At 40.1% G+C, this 24,286-nt stretch overlaps 1 non-coding gene across 1 annotated transcript; it reads right to left on the minus strand.

The window, feature by feature from the left end:
* Positions 1 to 664: 664 nt before the first annotated feature.
* Positions 665 to 7,165, minus strand: LOC116462348 (uncharacterized). Its single transcript, XR_009211756.1, has 3 exons — positions 7,064 to 7,165; positions 5,798 to 6,049; positions 665 to 5,442 (listed from the first exon to the last, which is right to left on the minus strand). It is a non-coding gene; the product is annotated as an uncharacterized LOC116462348 (transcript).
* Positions 7,166 to 24,286: the final 17,121 nt, after the last annotated feature.

A 24,286-nucleotide genomic window follows, 5' to 3' on the forward strand; every position in this document is an offset into this window, starting at 1 on the left:
AGCACCTTCCTGATAGTAAGAGCATAGAAGAATGCCTTGCACCAGGCACTCAACAGTGTAACCTATTACAAATTAACTCACTTTAAAGCTTCCCATTGCTTTTTCCTTCCAGGATAACTTTTATTGAAATATAATATACCTGCAGACATGCACGTAAGTACACAGTTTGATGAATTTTCACAAACTGAACACACCCTTGAGGCCTCTTCCCAGATTAAGAGTCAGAACATCCCTCACACTTAAGAGATCCTTTTACACTTGCACCCCACACCCTACCCTCAGCAAACAGTAATGTTAATCTAACAACATTTGCTTTGCCATTTGTAAAACATTTATTGTGGTAAAATATATCTAAAACTTAGAATCTTAACTTTTTTTTTTTCTTTTTTTTTAGATGGAGTTGCTCTCTTGTCAGGCTGGAGTGCCATGGCACGATCTTGGCTCACTGCAACCTCTGCCTCCTAGGTTCAAGTGATTCTCCTGCCTCAGCCTCCCAAGTAGCTGGGACTACAGGAGCGTGCCACCACGCCCAGCTAATTTTTGTATTTTTAGTAGAGATGGGGTTTCACCATGTTGGCCAGGATGGTCTCCATCTCAACCTAGTGATCCGCCTGCCTTGACCTCTCAGAGTGCTGGGATTATAGGCAAAGCCACCACTCCCAGCCCATCTTAACCACTTTTAAGTGTACAGTTCAGTAGAGTACTAAGTGTGATCCCATTGTTGTACAACCATCACCAGCATCCATCTCCAAAACTCTTTTCATCTCACATAACTGAGACTCAGTACCCATTCAGCAATATCTCCCTATTCCTGTCTCCCTCTAGCTCCTGGCAACTACCATTTTACTTTGTCTATATGAATCTTACCACTCCGGATTCTTTAATATAAATGGAATTGAAGTGTTCGTCCTACTTTTGCCGATTTTTGTTCTCTACATAAGTAGAATCATACAGCTATGTTTTACCCTGAATCTAGCTTCTTTCCCTCAACATGTCTGTGGGATTTATCAGTTCTTTAGAATTCTACTTTATTTCTCCTCGTTAAATAGTACTCTCCTGTGTGAGTATGCCACAATGTATTCTACTGGTGATGGGCATTTGGGTAGTTTTCAATTTGGGGTTTTTACATGTAGTGCTGCTATATCTTTTGGTAAAATATGTGGCTAGAAATGAAATTGCTAGAGCATGTATTCAGCTTTAGTAGATATTCCCATTACTTTTTATTAATACATTCAAGTCACCAAAGAGAAGTGATCTTTCATATATGACTTATACAATCTCTTACATGAAGGAAAGCAATTTACATATTTGAATTCACATGATGCTGTGGACTCTGCCCAGAAGAGTAACACTGCCCACCCACTCAACTCCTCCCACTGCAAACCCCACACGCCAGCTCTATTGAGCTTTCTCTGCTTAGCTGAACACCCCTCTACTTTTTCCTCCCTAGGCCATTGTGGGTGCTGCTTCACTCAGCCTGTACCCTCTTTCTACCTGGTTTGATGGCTGTTTGTCTCTCAGACCTCAGCCCCTTTGAGAACTAGTACCAAAGCACAAAGTATGCCTCCTCAAAATGCATGTCATCATGAGTCCATTCCTGTTGGAATGTAAGTCTGAAGATGAGGCTGTGGCATTCTCCTCTTGCCCAGGGCTTGCCACTTACTACCTCTGTCTCCGTTTATCTTTTAGGAGTTGTCTACATATGCCGATTAAACTTATTTTGAGCCTCCCTTCTGGGTTCCCATTGACATAAAACATGATGCTTAGAATATACACAAATCCAAACCACTTAGCTCAGTATCAGCAACCAGGTTCAGTCCACTTTCCAATAGTTGTACATAACATTTTACTGTTCTAGATGATGTCAAGTCTAAGGACTCACTAGTATTTAATAACACCTAATTCAAACAGAACAAAAAACTGCCCAGTAGCTCCTTCCAAAGATTAATTACAATGATAGAAAACACTGAACTCTGAGTTGGTCTTCCATGTTGGACAAAAAACAATGCTCTGAATCTACATGGTTTCATTACAGAATGGGATGAGTAACATGGACTCATGCCATAAAAGTAATTCCAGTTAACAGTTCCATTTACACTAACAACAGTAACCTAGATTACCAAGAAATAATCCAAGTAGAAATTGCCATGGCTTAAATGAAATAAAAATTAGGGAACTCATTCAGATCTTTTTCTCCATTAAATGTAAAGTTATGTCATGTTCATGGGTGGGAAGATATAGACATTCAGACATTTTCCACGAGAAAAACGATTTAGTGTATGGTACACATTCTCTCAGAATCCTGAGTATACATTAAAACATAGGAATTATGTTAATATGGACATGAAAATGAACAAAGATTAGTGGATTAGAATAGAATGTTAGAAGAAACCTATTAGGCTTAAGGAAATTTAACATGTGACTTAAAAAATAGTGCCCAAATCAAGGTGGGGGAAAGTTCAAATAGTCAATAAAAGGTTAGAACCATGGGCTATTTAAAAAAAAAAAAAAAAAAAAAGACCTGTATCTGATAAGAATGTATTTGACTGCAAGTAACCAAAAAACCAAACTAACAGTGGCCTAATTAAATAGAGATACAATTTCTCATAAATTAGAAGTCTCTGCTAGTTTGGCCCACCTGCTCAATGATATTCTAAGGTGAGTTGACAGTCTACAGCCCACAGGCCAATCATTGCACTTTTGTACAACTCAAAAATGAAGAATGGTCTTTACCTATTTTAAATGGTTGGAAAAAAGAATATTTTGTGACAAGTTACATTAAGTTTAAATATTAGGGCCCATGAATAAAGCTTTATTGGAATACAAAGATGCTCATTTACATTTCCTCAATGGCCATTTCTATGCTTCAACACCAGAGTTGAGTAGACAGACGTCGTATGGCCTACAAAGCCCAAGATATTTACTATCTGGTCCTTTACAGAAAAAACTTGCCAATCCCTGCCCTAAGGAACCCGTACTCTTTCCAGCTTTGCCATCTTTGTTACATTGCCCCCAGTAATGTAGTGCTGTATTACTACAAACTAGGCCCTCAACTCCAAAGCAGAAGCCTTCCTGTAAACCCTGCAGACTCCCACTTACATTGGACTGGCCAGAGATTGGCACTGCTAGGCCTAGACACAAGTGGCCTGGGCGCCTCCAGCTCTCCCCACCCAGAAGTACTAATGTATAAATAAGACCATGAACACAAAAACTACAAGAGGCAGAGTGTGTATGATCTTTTTATGGGGATGACCAAATATGAAACCTAGAACCAATGAAGTCAGAGATTGACTTGTCCATATAATACCCCCATGTAGAAAAGAAACTTAAATGTATTTGTCACATTTTGTTATATTAAGAGTTTCTATAACACAAAAAAATGCTTGATAAACTCAAAGAATTCAACTGGCTAATTTGATATGTTCAAATTTTCATTTTTAAAGATGCAACTTAACAATGAAATGTTTCCCTTATCAAAAGGACTTGCCCTGTGTGGGGAAAATGGTCTCACATTTGAGGGAAATGTAAACTGGCATAGTATTTGGGGAGACCAAATTGCATCTGACATTTTCTTAGCAATTCTACTTGCATATAAGAATCTATATTCAAAGATGATCACAGACTGTAACAATGGGTAACTTTAAAATGCCCTCTTTGAATGTCCATCAATAAGGGAATCAGTTAAATGGGTATTGAACTATTTAAATACTATATACAAGCTAATAATGCCCATGGGGAAAAAAAAGTGTTAGGATTTTGAAATGTCTCCACAACACCTTGTTAAGGAGCTATAGGGTCGTTTTAAGGCTATGTTCATAGACAAAGAAAGAAGTCTGGCAGAGCACACGTCACACCTGACAATCACTACCTTTGTTTAGGATTGGGGCTGGAAAGTCAGCTTCTCATATTGCATACGTTGCTATTAAACTTAAAAGCACAAACCACTTGCATAAATTTGTCAGAACTTCTGTTGCAGAGATATAAAGAAAGTAATCAAAAAAGAGAGTAGTTCATCCTTATTTCATGAAATCCAGCACACAGCCAAGACCGAGCTTGGGAAAGTCTAGAGCCAGGGATGGCTCTCTGCCTCCTTTATGCTCAGCCCTCACCCTGACCATCATTCTTACAGGGATACTCTGCAAGGTGCAGGCTAATGTGAAATACTAACGTCCACTGAGAAAGTCACATTTTAAAATTGTAAATTTAACTGATATACTCCTCCTCCCACTAGGACAGATAACATGTTACTGAGGTTCTGAGTGTCATCTAACTTTCAGTTTTTCTTCTGCCTGAAGAAATCTAACAAGTAGTTTTAGTATTAATATCTGCGTTGGAGTACTTCCTTATATCTTACTCTGGACCTACATTTTAGAACCTAAAACTAGGAGTCATTGAGTGAGTGCTGTAATGACTGAATATTTGTTTCAAAGTGCATTGCGTTGCTTCTTTCCCGTGATCCTTGACAATAGGATTTGAAATCCAACATCTATCTACTCATTCTGATTCAGAGGCTCAAGGGTATTAAGTAATAGATATCCAACATAAGAGACCCACAACAATGGTACTATAGTTTTATTAAAGATAGTAGAAAAGCTAGTATCATCAAGTTCCTTAAATGATAGTGAGACAAACTTTCCATGAGGCCAGAGGCCCCCTCCAATCAGTCAAGCAACATCCTCCACTCTCAGGCTCCCATCTGACACCAGGTTGTGAAGGCCTTTGGGCTCTTTGCCCATGACTAGCCCATGACAGAATGCTTTCTTCCACAGAGTCCTCACTCACTCTAAAGAGGCCAGGAGTGTTAGGTGAGGAGGAATGTACATGCTGAGGCCAATTCTGGACCAGCCCCAGGCCAATGGTACAGAGAAGGATGATAGCAGCTGAATCGCTCAGAAGAGTCCAAAGCCAGCTTAACACCGGTAACAATTTTACTCCTACCCCAAGAGCTGACATGCGTCCAATTCCAGTTCCTCTTTCCCCACCTAAATGACCCCAGAGGTGGCACTAAGCCCAGCCCACTCACAATCTAGGACAGCCATAGTCAGACATCTCAATGGGCCCAGCTTCCCAGTAGGAGTGACTGAGCACAGCACTAGGGGGCCCCTGCCCACATCAAAGAGAAGCATCTAAGAGGGGTTAACTGCCGTAATGCCATCCTTCTTGCTGTTCTTTGAGAAACAAACCAAATCCCACCTCCCTTCAAAGAGCTCTAGTTGCTATGAAAACTAATCCCACCCCCTACTAGCGTCCTGAGACTTAGGTGGCCCTGAGGCCAGTAGGAGGCTTTGGGGTATCTCAAGAGCAGCCACACTTCTCCACCAAGGAAGTGTTCACATAGTGCACACTCATCTTGTGTTCCTCATCCTGGACCATCAGGGAGAAGAGTCTGACCCTGGTGGGATGGCAGGTCTGGAAGAGCCAGGGACATGTAGGTACTCCCCTCTGCAGAAACAAATGGCAGAATGGTGAGTGCCTCATAGCCACAGCCTCATACCTAAGGCCATCAGTAGACTTGTCGGGGATACATGGGAAGAGAGAAGGAGGGCCTGGGAAGAAGCTGCTGGATCAGGACTGTTTCAGAACAATCTTTAGGAAGCTGATGTTGTTTCTTATGAACAAAGATAAGGGATAAGGTCACAGTGCAGGGAAGATGCTACACACTGCATCAGTGCTAGATTACGTAATTGCCAACTTCAATGGCTTCCTTGACTCAAAAGGAGCCAGGCCTAGAGAGTTGAGCACTTAGTGCTATCCCAATATGACCCCAGAAGAGAAAGAATGAGGCTCCATGTCTTACCTTACAGCACTCAGAGCTGGAATGACGGAGCTCACTGTTGAAGGCCGGGCAGGTCCTCTGTCAGTAAGGGAAGCTGAGAGTCTTGGGTGCAACCATACACTTGCCCCAGGCAGCTCTGTGAAGGTTCACCTTGTGATCCTGCAGATGGCAGAGCTTCTCTGCTGGAAACATATCCTGGCCATGGCCTATCTCCCGGTGATTCTGGCCCGGGATCCCCAGGATCAGCTGCTCCACATTAGGGATAAAGGGTTTCTGGACATAAGGCAAGTGAAACAGATGTGGCTGTGTGTGGGACAAGGTCACGAACAGCAACACTACATCTCGTTTCCTTTTGATACTGGAACACTCATTCAAGCTGGCATCAGCAACATCAGTGGCTGGAATTTTTGTCTCTGCCAAGAGGTTGGGCACCACCTCCATCCAATATGTGAGTAAATAGTAGATCTCCAATAATGACCCTCCCTCTGACTGGTAGGACGAAAAGATAATGGGGAAAGACCCCAAAAGGAATCTTTGGAGGCCCTTTCGATGGTCCTCAAACTCTAGAACAAGCTCAGTGGCATGGGGGACAATGGGCACCCGAGCCTATAGCTTTATCAAGGAAACCCGCAAGAAGGGAACTGCCTCAAAACAGAGAAGCCAGTAGCTGTGTAGGAACTGAGCCTATAGGGAAAGAAGAGGGGAAGCTCCAGGAGGCTGCTATCATGGAAAGTCCTACCTCCCTTTCAGCTTCTTACTCTCCACTACCCAGCCTTGCAGGATAGGACAAAGACTTAGCAGTCTCAGCTTGTCAAAGCCAGTGCTTAGTCCACAGCAGCCAGGAATGGGCTGAGGTTCCTCAACTCCCATCACCCTACCCTGGAATTAAGTCAGAATGATTGCCCTCGTACTGAAAACCATTCCAGTCACCATAACCTAAGACAAGCCACTTGCCCTGTTGTATCCCCTAAAACACTGTAGTTGCCCAGCCTAGCAGCTGTGTACTTCACACTTTAGAGCATCCTTACACACAGAACTTTAGGGCATCAGCCATAAAGCTTAAAGACATCCTACATACCAAGCCTGCAGAGCTGAAACCAGGAAGCAGATTCCTTTTCTGCTATACCAGCTGAAGAGTATTCTGTCCCCAACTCCTTGCTCTACTCACAAGAGCCCTTAATATCTGTTGTCATTCACACCCCATTCCCTGACCAGCCCCACAAAATGCTGCCAGGCAGCTTCTGGATCACTCCTTCCCTGGCAAAGACCAGCGCTCCAGCTACTTACTTTTGAATGTGAGGGTAAAACCATTTTGCCTGGCAGAGAAGATCTCATTTATGTGGGAAGACAGCATTGGGTTGGGACAGTCAAACGTCTCTACTAAGCTCAAACACGTGCACCAAAGACCCAGAGCCAAGAGCCCAGGAATGAGCCAGGAGCTGCCACTTCTCCCACAGCACCCCCTCCATCGTACCTGCTCTCAGAAGCAGGCCTTCCCCTTCGCTGTCTTTAGCCATCTGCCCAGGTGTAGGCCCTATTCTAACCCCCACAGCTTGAGGCTGATCACGCATTCAAGAGAAATTAACTTCAGGTGAGAGAAACTCCCACTCCCAGAACAATTTCAATACCTACTCCTGTTTACAGAATAGAGGTGCAAGAAGTGATAACACAGATTGTGTTTCTCAAACGCAACCTCAAAAACACAAGTACATAATTAGTGAATAGATGCACTTATGTGGAAGACATGCTCTGACAGACTGTGTTGGTCCAAATGCTGGAAACAAAGACAGGTGTGCACAGTTTGCAAGTTACAAACACTCCATTTAACTCACCTTTGTGTTCTTAGACTTTAGCTAACATCAGAATCACCTAGAGCATTTGTTAAGACATAGATTGCTAGGCCCCATTCCCAGAGTTTCTGATTCAATAGGTCTTAAATGAGGTCCAAGAATTAACCTCTCGAGAAAGTTGCCAGGTGATGCTGATAATGCTGGTTCTGAGACCGCTTTGAAAATCACTCATCCACATTATTTATACCATAACTAGTACATAGAAGATGCCCAATAAGTGTATTTCGATTCATTGATAATACACTATACCTAGTGTGTTTGTGGTTCTGAAATTTTTTAAACAGAAACAAACAAACAAAAAACTCCTTCAGGTTAAAAGGACGAAATTCACTAAATCTGAAAATACCAGATTCTTATGTGGGAAGTACCCACATAAGAAAAGTAGCATTTGGGATTCATGATCCCAACATTCTTTTGTTTTCTTTTCGGAGAGTACAAATCAAGATCTTCAAAAAATAACATATACAAGAAGCCAATATTGTCTTCTTCATGTTTCCTAACACTTAACAAATTATTTTGAGCATATTATATATAAATATAGTGTAGGAATAATCTGTCAATTAAACATACAGAGTAAGGCATCCTTCATTAACAAATTAACCTGCATTTCACAATAATTTGCTTTTCTTAAAAGACCAAATCACATTGACACGTACAATATAAGTTTAGTTTCTCCACTTTGAGAGGCCGAGGCGGGCGGATCATAAGGTCAGCAGTTCGAGAGCAGCCTGACCAACATGGTGAAACCCCGTCTCTACTACAAATACAAAAATTAGCTGGGCGTGGTAGTGTGCACCTGTAATCCCTGCTACTCAGGAGGCTGAGACAGGAGAATCACTTGAGCCCAGGAGGCAGAGGTTGCAGTGAGCCGAGATTGTGCCGCTGCACTCCAGCCTAGGCAACAGAGTGAGACTCCGTCTCAAAAAAAAAAAAAAGTTTAGTTTCTCTAAACTTGAGGTTTATTTATTCTCATTAAGGAATTCAATGTCCCAAATTATGTAAATAAGTATACCATAAGTAATGGTAATCAGAACAGTCCATCTTTAGAAAGCTTGCGTGTAAATTCATTAGCTAATGTTAGTGAAACAAGCTTATGAGGTAGGTGTGATTATCCTTGTTTTGTGGATGGGGAAACTGAGGAAAAAGTAGGTAATGACCTGCCCATGGCAGGGCTGAGTCAGCTGTCTATGCAGAGTAGATTCTATGTTAAGACAATTCCTTTGGGCTTTTGTTCCTTAAAAATGAAGAAATACAAAACAAAAGCAAAGGATAAAATAATTCAATTTAGAAAAACAAGCTTTGGTAAAAGGAAAAAGAATGGGAATAGGTTTTTTTTTTTTTAAGTTGAGAACAGAATTCTTTAAAAGCTAATAATTTGTGTGCCTAAGGTTCCCACTAATTATCCCTACCTCGTCTGTGTTATTTTTCTGATCAATGAGAGGTTGATGATAACTCTCTTTTGAGCTTATATTCTTTGCTTTTTAATGAGCAGGTTCTTATGGAACCCCAATTAAATATGTAGTGAGCTTATGGAATTTCTAGCAAATGTGGCTTTCCTTTTTGTTTAGATAAATTAATCTCCAACTTCTCAGCAAGAGGAAAGGGGGCAGCTCCCATCTAATCCCCAGGCCTTCCCTAAATGGCTTCAAGTGTGAATGTGTTAAGTAAAATCCTTCATGAATTTGTAAATTGCTTTAAATAAAACCTCAATAATAATCTTGGATGAGAAGCTTGTTTTACTAATTTATAGCTAAGCAGCTGTTGTTTTGTTAGCATCTTCAGCTTCATTTACACAAGAAAATCTGAAAATGAATCATGCAGACAGGAGAGACCAGATTGCAGTCTACGGTAAACGTTTTTGTATGCTTGTCTCATAGGACATTGAAAAGTAAACACCGAAAAAGACCATTCATCAACCATCACACTGGAAAAAATGTTGGCCAATGATATGTTCAGCTTATATTTCAATAGATTTTATATTTCATGTGTCACTGCCAAGCTAAAGCTGAGTGTGTATGATGAAAATGCATGCTAGCAAAATATGAGCCAACTTCTCTGAGGCCCTGCAAAACCTATCAAGTGCCTCATCAGGGAAGAAGGAAGCATTGACTGCTCAAGTCATTGACTCTAGTATGCCTGTAGCCTCACCATTCAGCTCTGTCCATTTAGATGTGGTAAGAATCAGAAGCAGATGAAAAGTATATACTTGATAATATGCTCAGTGTCTTCTTAGACTTGGGATAATATATATAAAGGTGTTTTATAAACTATAAATTGCAAGTCCTTTCTGTGGGTAGGGTATCACATATTTATTTAATGCAATGGTCTTTAAGTTTTTGGTTGAGGGCCCTAACAGTAAAAAAATAAAATAAAATAAATTAACATTTACCCCAACGTCTACGTATGGGTTTATTCATTAATAAACTACATATGTATACTAATATACATTTATATTAAAGAGATGCACATATATATACCTATAAGATACACAAAAATGGAGATTGAAAAAGGATATGAAAATTAAATAGGAGGGGCCGGGCATGGGGGCTCACGTCTCTAATCCCAGCACTTTGGGAGGCAGAGGCAGGCAGATCACGAGGTCAGGAGATCGAGACCATCCTGGCTAACATGGTGAAACCCCATCTCAATTAAACATAAAAAAAATTAGCCAGCGTGGTGGCGGGCGCCTGTAGTCCCAGCTACTTGGGAGGCTGAGGCAGGAGAATGGCGTGAACCCAGGAGGCTGAGCCTGCAGTGAGCCAAGATACAGCCACTGCACTCCAGCCTGGGCAACAGAGCGAGATTCCATCACAAAAAAAAAAAAAAAAAAAAAAAAAAGAAAATTAAATAGGAATTCATTTTCTAGTATTTCTACTATTTTTTTCCTGCTCCCAGCAGATCATCTTAGGAGACTACTGCTTTAATGGATAAGTTCATTTTGAAAAGTAGGGGTGATCATTATAATTAACTTTTTTAAATTATACTTTAAGTTCTAAGGTACATGTGCACAACATGCAGGTTTGTTACATATGTATACATGTGCCATGTTGGTGTGCTGCACCCATTAACTCATCATTTACGTTAAGTATATCTCCCAATGCTATCCTTTCCCCCTTCCCACACCCCTCGACAGGGGTGTGTGTGATGTTCCCCACCCTGTGTCCAAGTGTTCTCATTGTTCAATTCCCACCTATGAGTGAGAACATGCAGTGTTTGGTTTTCTGTCCTTGTGATAGTTTGCTCAGAGTGATGGTTTCCAGCTTCATCCATGTACCTACAAAGGACATGAACTCATCCTTTTTAATTGCTGCATAGTATTCCATGGTGTATATGTGCCACATTTTCTTAATCCAGTCTATCATTGATGGACATTTGGATTGGTTCCAAGTCTTTGCTATTGTGAATAGTGCAGCAATAAACATACGTGTGTATGTGTCTTTATAGCAGCATGATTTATAGTCCTTTGGGTATATACCCAGTAATGCGATGGCTGGGTCAAATGGTATTGCTAATTCTAGATCCTTGAGGAATTGCCACGCTTTCTTCCACAATGGTTGAACTAGTTTACAGTCCCACCAACAGTGTAAAAGTGTTCCTATTTCTCCACATCCTCTCCAGCACCTGTTGTTTCCTGACTTTTTAATGATCACCATTCTAACTGGTGTGAGATGGTATCTCGTTGTGGTTTCGATTTGCATTTCTCTGATGGCCAGTGATGATGAGCATTTTTTCATGTGTCTGTTGGCTGCATAAATGTCTTCTTTTGAGAAGTGTCTGTTCATATCGTTTGCTCACTTTTTGATGGGGTTGTTTGATTTTTTTCTTGTAAATTTGTTTAAGTTCTTTGTAGATTCTGGATGTTAGCCCTTTGTCAGATGGGTAGATTGTAAAAATTTTCTCCCATTCTGTAGGTTGCCTGTTCACTCTGATGGTAGTTTCTTTTGCTGTGGAGAAGCTCTTTAGTTTAATTTGATCCCATTTGTCAATTTTGGCTTTTGTTGCCATTGCTTTTGGTGTTTTAGTCATGAAGTCCTTGCCCATGCCTATGGCATGAATGGTATTGCCTAGGTTTTCCTCTAGGGTTTTTATGGTTTTAGGTTTAACATTTAAGGCTCTAATCCATCTTGAATTAAGTTTTGTATAAGGTGTAAGGAAGGGATCCAGTTTCAGCTTTCTACATATGGCTAGCCAGTTTTCCTAGCACCATTCAGTAAATAGGGAATCCTTTCCCCATTTCTTGTTTTTGTCAGGTTTGTCAAAGATCAGATGGTTGTAGATGTGTGGTATTATTTCAGAGGGCTCTATTCTGTTCCATTGGTCCATATCTCTGTTGTGGTACCAGTACCATGCTGTTTGGGTTACTATAGCCTTGTAGTATAGTTTGAAGTCAGGTAGTGTGATGCCTCCAGCTTTGTTCTTTTGGCTCTTGGCAATATGGGCTCTTTTTTGGTTCCATATGAACTTTAAAGTAGTTTTTTCCAATTCTGTGAAGAAAGTCATTGGTAGCTTGATGGGGATGGCATTGAATCTGCAAATTACGTTGGGCAGTATGGCCATTTTCACGATATTGATTCTTCCTATCCATGAGCATGGAATGTTCTTCCATTTGCTTGTGTCCTCTTTTATTTCGTTGAGCAGTGGTTTGTAGTTCTCCTTGAAGAGGTCCTTCACATCCCTTGTAAGTTGGATTCCCAGGTATTTTACTCTCTTTGAAGCAATTGTGAATGGGAGTTTACTCATGATTTGGCTCTCTGTTTGTCTGTTATTGTGTATAAGAATGCTTGTGATTTTTGCACATCGATTTTGTATCCTGAGACTTTGCTGAAGTTGCTCAGCTTAAGGAGATTTTGGGCTGAGATGATGGGATTTTCTAAGTATACAATCATGTCATCTGCAAACAGGGACAATCTGACTTCCTCTTTTCCTAATTGAATACCTTTTATTTCTTTCTCTTGCTTGATTGCCCTGGCCAGAACTTCCAACACTATGTTGAATAGGAGTGGTGAGACAGGACATCCCTGTCTTGTGCCAGTTTTCAAAGGGAATGCTTCCAGTTTTCGTCCATTCAGTATTATATTGACTGTCGGTCTGTCATAAATAGCTCTTATTATTTTGAGATACGTCCCATCAATACCTAGTTTATTGAGAGTTTTTAGCATGAAGGGCTGTTGAATTTTCTCAAAGGCCTTTTCTGCATCTATTGAGATAACCATGTGGTTTTTGTCTTTGGTTCTGTTTATATGATGAATTATGCTTATTGATTTGCGTATGTTGAACCAGCCTTGCATCTCAGGGGTGAAGCCAACTTGATCATAGTGGATAAGCTTTTTGATGTGCTGCTGGATTTGGTTTGCCACCATTTTATTGAGGATTTTTGCATTGTTGTTCATCAGGGATATTGGTCTAAAATTCTCTTTTTTTGTTGTGTCTCTGCCAGGCTTTGGTATCAGGATGATGTTGGCCTCATAAAATGAATTACTGAGGATTCCCTCTTTTTCTATTGATTGGACTAGTTTCAGAAGGAATGGTACTGGCTCCTTTTTGTACCTCTGGTAGAATTGGGCTGTGTATCCGTCTGGTCCTGGACTTTTTTTGGTTGGTAGGCTATTAATTATTGCCTCAAATTCAGAACCTGTTATTGGTCTATTCAGGGACTCAACTTCTTCCTGGTTTAGTCTTGGGAGGGTGTATGTGTCCAGGAATTTATCGATTTCTTCCAGATTTTCTAGTTTATTTGCGTAGAGGTGTTTATAGTATTCTCTGATGGTAGTATGTATTTCTGTGGGATCAGTGGTGATATCCCCTTTATCATTTTTTATTGCATCTATTTGATTCTTCTTTCTTTTCTTCTTTATTAGTCTTGCTAGCAGTCTCTCAATTTTGTTGATCTTTTCAAAAAACCAGCTCCTGGATTCATTGATTTTTTGAAGGGTTTTTTTGTGTCTCTATCTCTCTCAGTTCTGCTCTGATCTTAGTAATTTCTTGCCTTCTGCTAGCTTCTGAATGTGTTTGCTCTTGCTTCTCTAGTTCTTTTAATAGTGATGTTAGGGTGTCAATTTCAGATCTTTCCTGCTTTCTCTTGTGGGCATTTAGTGCTATAAATTTCCCTCTACATACTGCTTTAAATGTGTCCCAGAGATTCTGGTATGTTGTGTCTTTGTTCTCATTGGTTTCAAAGAACATCTTTATTTCTGCCTTCATTTCGTTATGTACCCAGTAGTCATTCAGGAGCAGGTTGTTCAGTTTCCATGTAGTTGAGTGGTTTTGAGTGAGTTTCTTAATCCTGAGTTCTAGTTTGATTGCCCTGTGGTCTGAGAGACAGTTTGTTATAATTTCTGTTCTTTTACATTTGCTGAGGAGTGCTTTACTTCCAACTATGTGGTCAATTTTGGAATAAGTGTGATGTGGTGCTGAGAGGAATGTATATTCTGTTGATTTAGGGTGGAGAGTTCTGTAGGTGTCTATTAGGTCTGCTTGGTGCAGAGCTGAGTTCAATTCCTGGGTATCTTTGTTAACTTTCTGTCTCGTGGATCTGTCTAATGTTGACAATGGGGTGTTAAAGTCTCTCATTATTATTGTGTGGGAGTCTAAGTCTCTTTGTAGGTCTCTAAGGACTTGCTTTTTGAATCTGGGTGCTCCTTATTGGGTGCATATATATTTAGGATAGTTAGCTCTTCTTGTTGAGTGGATCCCTTTACCATTATGTAATGGCTTCCTCTGTCTCTTCTAATCTTTGTCGGTTTAAAGTCTATTTTATCAGAGACTAGGATTGCTACCCCTGCTTTTTTTTTGTTTTCCATTTGCTTGGTAGATCTTCCTCCATCCCTTTATTTTGAGCCTATGTGTGTCTCTGCATGAGATGGGTCTCCTGAATACAGCACACCAATGGGTCTTGACTCTTTATCCAATTTGCCAGTCTATGTCTTTTAATTGGAGCATTTAGTCCATTTACATTTAAAGTTAATATTGTTATGTGTGAATTTGATCCTCTCATTATGATGTTAGCTGGTTATTTTGCTCCTTAGTTGATACAGTTTCTTCCTAGCCTTGAAGGTCTTTACAATTTGGCATGTTTTTGCAGTGGCTAGTACTGGTTGTTCCTTTCCATGTTTAGTGCTTCCTTCAGGAGCTCTTGTAGGGCAGGCCTGGTGGTGACAAAATCTCTCAGCATTTGTTTGTCTGTAAAGGATTTTATTTCTCCTTCACTTATGAAGCTTAGTTTGGCTGGATATGAAATTCTGGGTTGAAAATTCTTTTCTTTAAGAACATTGAATATTGGCCCCCACTCTCTTCTGGCTTGTAGAGTTTCTGCCAAGAGATCTGCTGTTAGTCTGATGGGCTTCCCTTTGTGGGTAATCCGACCTTTCTTTCTGGCTGCCTTAACACTTTTTCCTTCATTTCAACTTTGGTGAATCTGACAATTACGTGTCTTGGAGTTGCTCTTCTCGAGGAGTATCTTTGTGGCGTTCTCTGTGTTTCCTGAATTTGAATGTTGGCCTGCCTCACTAGGTTGGGGAAGTTCTCCTGGATAATATCCTGAAGAGTGTTTTCCAACTTGTTTGCATTCTCCCCGTCACTTTCAGGTATGCCAATCAGAAGTAGATTTGGTCTTTTCACATAGTCCCATATTTCTTGGAGGCTTTGTTCATTTCTTTTTACTCTTTTTTTCTCTAAACTTCTCTTCTCACTTCATTTCATTCATTTGATCTTCAATCACTGATACCGTTTCTTCCAGCTGATCGAATCGGCTACCGAAGCTTGTGCATGTGTCACGTAGTTCTCATGCCTTGGTTTTCAGCTCCATCAAGTCATTTAAGGTCTTCTCTACGCTGTTTATTCTAGTTAGCCATTCATCCAATCTTTTTTCAAGGTTTTTAGCTTCTTTGTGATGGGTTCGAACATCCTCCTTTAGCTCAGAGAAGTTTGTTATTACCGATCATCTGAAGCCTTCTTCTCTCAACTCGTCAAAGTCATTCTCTGTCCAGCTTTGTTCCATTGCTAGTGAGGAGCTGTGTTCCTCTGGAGGAGAAGAGGCACTCTAATTTTTAGAATTTTCAGCCTTTCTGCTCTGGTTTCTCCCAGTCTTTGTGGTTTTATCTACCTTTGGTCTTTGATGATGGTGATGTACAGATGGGGTTTTGGTGTGGATGTCCTTTATATTTCTTAGTTTTCCTTTTAACAGTCAGGACCCTCAGCTGCAGGTCTGTTGGAGTTTCCTGGAGGTCCACTCCAGACCTTGTTCGCCTGGGTATCACCAGCAGAGGCGGCAGAACAGCAAATATTGCAGAATGGCAAATGTTGCTGCCTGATCCTTCCTCTGGAAGCTTTGTCTCAGAGGGGCACAGGCTGTATGAGGTGTCAGTCGGCCCCTACTGGAAGATGTCTCCCAGTTAGGCTAGTCAGGGGTCAGGGACCCACTTGAGGAGGCAGCCTATCTGTTCTCAGATCTCAAACTCTGTGCTGGGAGAACAACTACTCTCTTCAAAGCTGTCAGACAGGGACGTTTAAGTATGCAGAAGTTTCTGCTGCCTTTTGTTCAGCTATGCCCTGCCCCCAGAGGTGGAGTCTACAGAGGTAGGCAGGTGTCCTTGAGCTGCAGGGGGCTCCACCTAGTATGAGCTTCCCAGCCACTTTATTTACCTACTCAAGCCTCAGCAATGGTGGACGCCCCTCCCCTAGCGTCACTGCCACCTTGCAGTTCAATCTCAGACTGCTGTGCTAGCAGTGAGCAAGCCTCCGTGGGTGTGGGACCCTCCAAATCAGACGCAGGATATAATCTCCTGGTGTGCCATTTGCTAAGGCTATTGGAAAAGTGCAGTATTAGGGTGGGAGTGTCCTGATTTTCCAGGTACCATCTGTCACAGCTTCCCTTCACTAGGGAAGGGAATTCCCCAACCCCTTGCACTTCCTGGGTGAGGCGATGCCCTGCCCTGCTCCGTGGGCTGCACTGTCTGACAAACCCCAGTGAGATGAACCCGGTACCTCAGTTGGAAAAGCAGAAATCACCCGTCTTCTGCGTCGCTCACACTGGGAGCTGCAGACTGGAGCTGTTCCTATTCAGCCATCTTGGAACCTCCTCTATAATTAACATTTACATAGTGTGTGTAAATACTGCTAAATATTACTAATTCCAGTGCTTTACATATATTAACTTGTTTTACCTTGGTATCAGCCTTATGCAACAGGTATAATTATTATCTCCACTTCACAGATGATGAAATTGAGGTACAGACTGATCACCTAACTTGTCCATAGCCACACAATTACCAAGTATCAGGGATAGGATTTAAACCTAGGCAGTCTGGAGCTAGACTCTAGCTCATCTAAAACCTGAAGGCCTGGCAAGGTATTATCATACTAATCAGTAAGTAATCAGGATGCCTATGCATTAGCTTCCATAACACCTGCACAATGGCATGTATCTTAGCATATTGTAATTGTTGCTTTGAATACTTATCTCCCCTGCTAAACTGAAAACTGCTTTAGAACAATGACTGAAGTAGTTTTATATTTACATAACAGTATTGAGCACAGTGCCTGGTACCTAAAAAGTATGTGGTAGGCACTTGTTGGATGGATAGTTGGATGAAAGAAAAAACAGTTTTTAAAAATGGATAGATGGATAGATGGATTTATCCCAATTTAATAGATAGCCATTGGTATTTGAATGTCCTTGAAATAGGGATGAAAATCTCACCTGCCAATAAAAATATTCACAGACTTTCTTCTTAATGAGATAATGCTCTGTTGCTAACCAACATATAGAAAAAAAAAATTATCTCTGATGTTATCCAAGCCTTTTCAGGGAGGAAATACTATCCCACTCATGAGCGTTTCAAACCCTGCAGAAACCAAAAAAGGTGAAAGAGAAAGGCATGTTGTTTATGGAAATAGTATGTCTTGTCAGGAATTTGTGTTTTATCTCATAAAAAGAACAAAACAAAAAGAGAATCTGCCTTATGCTCTGGTGTCAACAGGAAACTTAGTTCATTACAAATGTAGCCTGGATACCTCCAGGGAAAAAAAAAAAGATGAGTGAATGAATGAATGGATAATAGACTTGCCTTTTCTGAAGTGGAATCCAGGTTTTAATCCAGTCTTAATCCACTGTATGTGGTAACAGTTGCATTAGTAATATGCTTTGTCACAACACGAACTACCCAGACTGTAAGACTGTTGGACATTTATACTCAAACCAAGAGTCCATGTTTTATTCATTTTGAGTGGCACAAATCAGCACTGAGATATGGGAACTAAACCTTGAAAAGTTTCCTCCTATATTTGAAGCTGGAAAAACTTCAAGGCACTTTGATTCAAATACACATTCTATTAAAATGTGTATCTTGCTTAAGCCCAGGAGGTGGAGGTTGCAGTGAGCAGAGATCATGCCACTGCACTCTAGCACTCCAGCCTGGGCAATAGAGCAAAACCTTGTCTCAAAAAAAAAAAAAAAATGTATATATTTCATACCAATTACTTCTGTACTTAGTGTAGCTTAAGATACAAAAGCCTCTGAATCAAAACAGTAACTGCAGAATTGCTTTTACAAGTCTAATGATGTACTTAATGTAATGTGATAGGTTTCATCTAAATAATGTATAATTTTGTCTGTTTTCCATTGCTTTATATTCTCTCAAATGGAAAACAGTTCTATAGAAGTCAAATTCTGGACTTCCTTTGTTATAACTATATTTCAGCTGATTAGTGTTGTTCTTTGGGGCTTTCTTTTAGCAATCAGATACAATTACCATTGTTCTATAACACTGACTACCAAACTTGTTATTTCACTCTGAGAGCTGTGCCTGTTTTGTCTTTATTTTTCTCTCTTCAGGACAGTATCCACTGTAGTGTCCATAAATCTTTAATGAAGGGATTCACTATTAAACTACTTAGCAAAGTTAGTATTCTTTAAAGATATTGTTTGTTTTAATGAATAGAGAGGAGGGCAGAGTTCTGCCACATTAAGTGTAGTTAAGAGGACCCTCAACACAGCATAGACATCACCTACGAGCATCTTAGAAATGCAGAATCACAGAACTTTCAGACTTTAATGTGCATTTGAACCAACTGGGGATGTTAAAAAGCAGATTGTGATTCAGGAGGTCTGGGGTGGGGCCCGAGATTCTGCAGTTTGATGAGTTCACAGGTGATGTCTATACAGCTAGTCCTCAAGCCACCTCCTGAGTAGCAAGACCTAGGGAAAGAGCCCATGATGATATCGCACTTACCATGTATCTGACTAAAACAAAGAGATTTAATAAGATAAGTAGTTGTTAAATAAAGATTTACTTAGCACATAGTCTACGACTAATCCTTTTATGATTATTTGAATTTAGATAGACCATAAGACTTCTCTGTTTATTATTCTTTTCTATTTAATGAACATGGTACTTCAATTTGTTTTGATAATGTTTACATTCAACCTTTGTATTCATTTTATGCATTCTATTTGTCATATTACCTAAGGCCAGACAACTGTCATTTGAAATAGTTATTTTTAAGAGATAGAACCAAATATTTAAAGATATAATTTTCAAGTAAAGAAAAAACTGGTGTTTTCTTAAAAATTTTAAATCTTGTTATGATTTAATACTAGTTACATGTTGTAGGAAACAAAACCAAGAAATTACGGCAGTCTCCAATTATTTATTTGTGTATTTATTTTGAGACAGTCTGTCTTTGTCGCCTAGGCTGGAGTGCAGTAGTGCATCTCAGCTCACTGCAACCTCTGCCTCCCAGGTTCAAATGATTCTCCTGCCTCAGCCTCTTGAATAGCTGGGACTACAAGCGTGCGTGACCACGCCTGGCTAATTTTTGTATTTTTAGTAGAGACGGGATTTCACCGTGTTGTTCAGGCTGGTCTCGAACTCCTGACCTCGTGATTTGCCCTCCTCAGCCTCCCAAAGTTCTGGGATTACAGGTATGCACCACGGCGCCCAGCCAGCAGTCTCCAATTCTAACTTGTTAGTACAAACCTTGCAAAATCACCTAATTGATTTCCTCACCAGGTTCCTCATCTATAAAATAGGCTTAAATTTAAGTTTCCTCAAGGCATTGATGTCAAGAGATACTAGCAAAACATGTTGGTTCCTCTATGTAAGTGGTTCTGAAAGTGTGGTCCTAGGACAAGCAGTATCAGCATCCCTGGGAATTTATTGGAGAAACAAATTTTCAGACCACACCCAAGCCCAAGACCTACTGAATCAAAAACTTGGGGCAGAGGCAAGAAATCTACATTTTTAACAAGTCCTCAGGTGATTCTGATATATGTTACAATGTTAGAACCACTGCAGTCTCTATACAGCACAGTAACAATAATTCTGAATCAGTGGAGGAAGGGGCATACTATACTAACTAGCAATCCATATGGAACAGTAAATTAGGCCGTATTAAATCAGGAACGATAAATTAGGGCTTACCTCACAACATTACAAGTTTAAATCTGTGAGCCGAGATGGCGCCACTGCACTCCAGCCTGGGCGACAGAGAGAGACTCCGTCTCAAAATATATATATATATATATATATAAAAATAAATATAAATAGGGCCAGGCGCAGAGGCTCACGCCTGTAATCCCAACACTTTGGGAGACTGAGGCGGGCGGATCACTTGAGGCCAGAAGTTCGAGACCAGCCTGGCCAACATGGCAGAACCCCATCTCTACTAAAAATATAAAAATTAGCCAGGCATGATGGCGGGTGCCTGTAATCCCAGCTACTCGGGAGGCTGAGGCACCAGAATTGTTTGAACCTGGGAAGCAGAGGTTGCAGTGAGCTGAGATTTTACCACTGCACTCCAGCCTGAGTGACAAAGCGAGACTCTGTCTCAAAAAACAACAACAAAAAAAGAGATATAAATGTAAATAATAAACATAAAAGATTTGACTGCACTAAAATTAAGTGTTTAGGCAACAAGAGACACCATACAAAAAATTAAAAGACAAATCACATACTAAGAGAACATACATGCAATGTAAAGTTCTCAAAATCTAGTATCCCTAGCATAAATTTCTTAAAATCCTACAAATCAACATGAAGACAACTATTTTTTAAAAACAGGCAAAGAGTAAGAACAGATAGTTCACATAAGAATGGTATGTGAAAAGATTGTTTCTCATTGGCAATCAGGGAAATGCAAATGAAAACAACATGAAACACTATTTGATACTTCAACGACTGGCAGAAAAATTAAAGTCTGATGGAGGAGTGTGTAGAGAAATGAGCATCCCCAATGTCAATTGTAAAACTTGGCAATATCTAGTCAAATAGATTTGCATTCCCTACAAACTAGCAATTCTACTTCTAGGAACTGAGCTAGCGTACCTGTGGGCATCATCATAGGAAAGCTATCTGAGGATCTTCCCCAGTAGCAACTTTTGTTTTAGGGAAAAACTGGAAATAACTCAAATGTTAATTGACATATCAATACATAAATTAAGTACATTTACACAGTGAAACACTATAGAATATTAAAACCTATGAGATAGTACTACTTGCATCAACATGATTAAATCTCAAAATCAATGTTTCAAGATTAATATATACGAGTCATAAAGCAATATTTTGTATTGGGAGCATAATATATAGTCAGAGCATAAAAGATGTGGACAAGAAGCATATACACCAACCTCAGGCTGGCAATTACCATTGGGTATTGGATAGATAATAGGAAAGGGAGGCCTTCATCTATATCTATTTTTTTATTCAAAAAAAATTTGAAGCAAGAGTGGCAAAATATTAGCACATATTAAAACTAGTTGGATAAATCAAATAAAAATAAAACTAGTTGGTATCAAACTCTCTATTACTGCCACCACTTTTTGTAATTTTATATAATTTTAAAATATTAAAAATAAAATATTGGCCAGGTGCCATGGCTCACGCCTGTAATCCCACACTTTGGAAGGCTGAGGCGGGTGAATCATGAGGTCAAGAGATCAAGACCATCCTGGCCAACACAGTGAAACACCATCTCTACTAAAAATACAAAACTTAGCTGGGCGTGGTGGTACACACCTGTAGTCCCAGCTACTTGGGAGGCTGAGGCAGGAGAATCACTTGAACTTGGGAGGCAGAGGTTGCCTGAGCTGAGATTGTGCCACTGCACTCCAGCCTGGGTGATAGAGCAAGACTCCATCTCAAAAAAAAAAAAAAGTTTCATTTATTTCTGTGTTCCTAAAATTTTGTTTCAAGTAGTCAACTAAATGTACATTTCCTTAAGCACATATGAGAAAAGCTTTTTTTTTTTTTTTGAGACAGAGACTCACTCTGTCACCCAGGCAGGAGTGCAATGGCACGATCTCGGCTCACTGCAACCTCCACCTCCTGGATTCAAGCGATTCTCATGCCTCAGCCTCCTGTGTAGCTGGCATTACAGGTGTGCACCACCATGCCTGGGTGATTTTTATATTTTTAGTAGAGACACGGTTTCACCATGTTGGCCAGGCTGGTCTCAAACTCCTGACTTCAAGTGATAAACCTACCTCGGCCTCCCAAAGTGCTGGGATTACAGGTGTGAGCCACTGCACCTGGCCGAGAAAAGCGTTCTTTAAAAAGTAATAAAAAAAGTAGAAAACTTTATTTTTCTCAACTTATGATATGAAATGTCTACAAAATTATGAAGCAAATGAAAACAAAAAAATGTACAAACAAAACCTTTTAGCTGATTATGGAGCAGGGTAAACACAAAAGAAAAGGATTTCCTGTATTTTTTGGGGGGGGGGGGGTGAGGGGTGTAGAAATGGATTTAAAGGCTATAAAGGAACAAAAGAGGTCAGTAATTTGTCCCCAAAAATCCACGTAGAAGGCACTTCTTGAATAAAGACAGAAGTGGTTGTTCAGCTTTCAGAAACATCTGGGCCCTAATTCCAATTGATTTCTTTCTGGTAGGAAAAGATCTCCACATGTATACTTCTCATAGTTCCTTTCAGCCTCTAAAACATTATCTTAATTTTAGATAATACCTGCAAAAATTGGATTCAATTTGTGTATTGAGAGTTAAAGAATTTTCATGTGACTTTATACCTATAGTGTGTGGCTTCTTGTAGCCAGACCCTTGGGAGGCCCTAAACATTGAAAAGATTATGGAGTCTTACTGTCCCACCAGTGGTAATTCAACATTTTATTATGATGCAAAATTTCCATGCATGCTGAAATCAATAGAGTTTCTTCCAACATTTTTTTGTGCAAAGTTCTGAACAAATCTGTCAAAGCTAACTTGTTTATTTTTAGGATGGGGGTGCCCCTACTTTGCTGGTGCCCTGAACATGTTATAATCCGTTGGGTATCTTGCACTGGCTCAGCTATCAGTTAGGGAGCTAAAGGGCTCTTTAAAGCAATCCATAATTTTAAACCTACCAGGTGACTAGGAAAGACTACTGAAGGTTGTTAAGTTTTCTCACCAGTTTCAAGACTCAGATTCTAGTTTGAAGCAGCAAACACCCAAGTAATTGAGTAATACCACACAGCTGAAGCCTACCACTGAAATGTTCATTCACACTCTTCCACTCTTCGTCACAAGACTAGAATGTAAGACATCAGTGGAATTTTGTTTTCTTTCTTTTTTGAGACAGAGTCTTGGTCTGTCCCCCAGGCTAGAATGCAGTGGCGCACTCTCAGCTCACTGCAACCTCTGCCTCCCAGGTTCAAGTGATTCTCCTGCCTCAGCCTCCCGAGTAGCTGGGACTACAGGTGTGCGACACCATGCCCAGATAATTTTTATATTTTTAGTAGAGATAGGGTTTCACCATGTTGACCAGGCTGGTCTTGAACTCCTGACCTCAGGTGATCCACCCGCCTCGGCCTCCCAAAGTGCTGGGATTACAGACATGAGCCACAGCACCTGGCCGACATCAGTGGAATTTCGAACTGTGACCTTCTGAATATGCTACATGAACCCTTTTTTAAAAGAGACTGTACAGCCTCAGGACTGTCTTTGTTGTGTTTGATAAAATGCAGTTACTAAAAGAAAATTGCCAATGCTACAGATATCTTTGCAAATAAAGGTCATGTAAGAATATGAACATGTATGTTTCAGAAATAGTTAGTTGTACCAGTGGGTATAGCTTTAAACCAATTAATTTTAAGTCTATGCAATCGTACCAAAGGGCTATTTTTATGTACTTGTTTTAGCAAACTTGTTGCAGGCAGAAACTGTCTTTCTATGTTATTCTATGCAATACCTGCTATGGTTTGAATGTGTCTCCTCCAAAATTCAAGTGTTGCCAATGTAACAGTATCAAGATGTGGGGCCTTTACTGTAATTTAAAAATCAAAAAATAGTATGTGGTGAAAAGGGAACACCTTTACACTGCTGGTGGGAATGTAAACTAGTACAACCACTATGGAAAACAGTGCGGAGATTCCTTAAAGAACTAAAAGTAGATCTGCCATTTGATCCAGCAATCCCACTACTGGTTATCTACCCAGAGGAAAAGAAGTCATTATACGAAAAAGATACTTGCACACGCATGTTTATAGCAGCACAATTTGCAATTGCAAAAATATGGAACCAGCCCAAATGCCCATTAGTCAATGAATGGATAAAGTGAACATATATGTGTACATACATATATATGTATATGTATACACACACCACATTTATGTGTGTATATATGTATATATATATACACATACCACATTTATGTGTGTATATATGTATA

This window comes from Hylobates moloch, unplaced genomic scaffold (assembly GCF_009828535.3).
Source record: "Hylobates moloch isolate HMO894 unplaced genomic scaffold, HMol_V3 SCAFFOLD_23, whole genome shotgun sequence".
Classification (NCBI taxonomy): Eukaryota; Metazoa; Chordata; class Mammalia; order Primates; family Hylobatidae; genus Hylobates; species Hylobates moloch.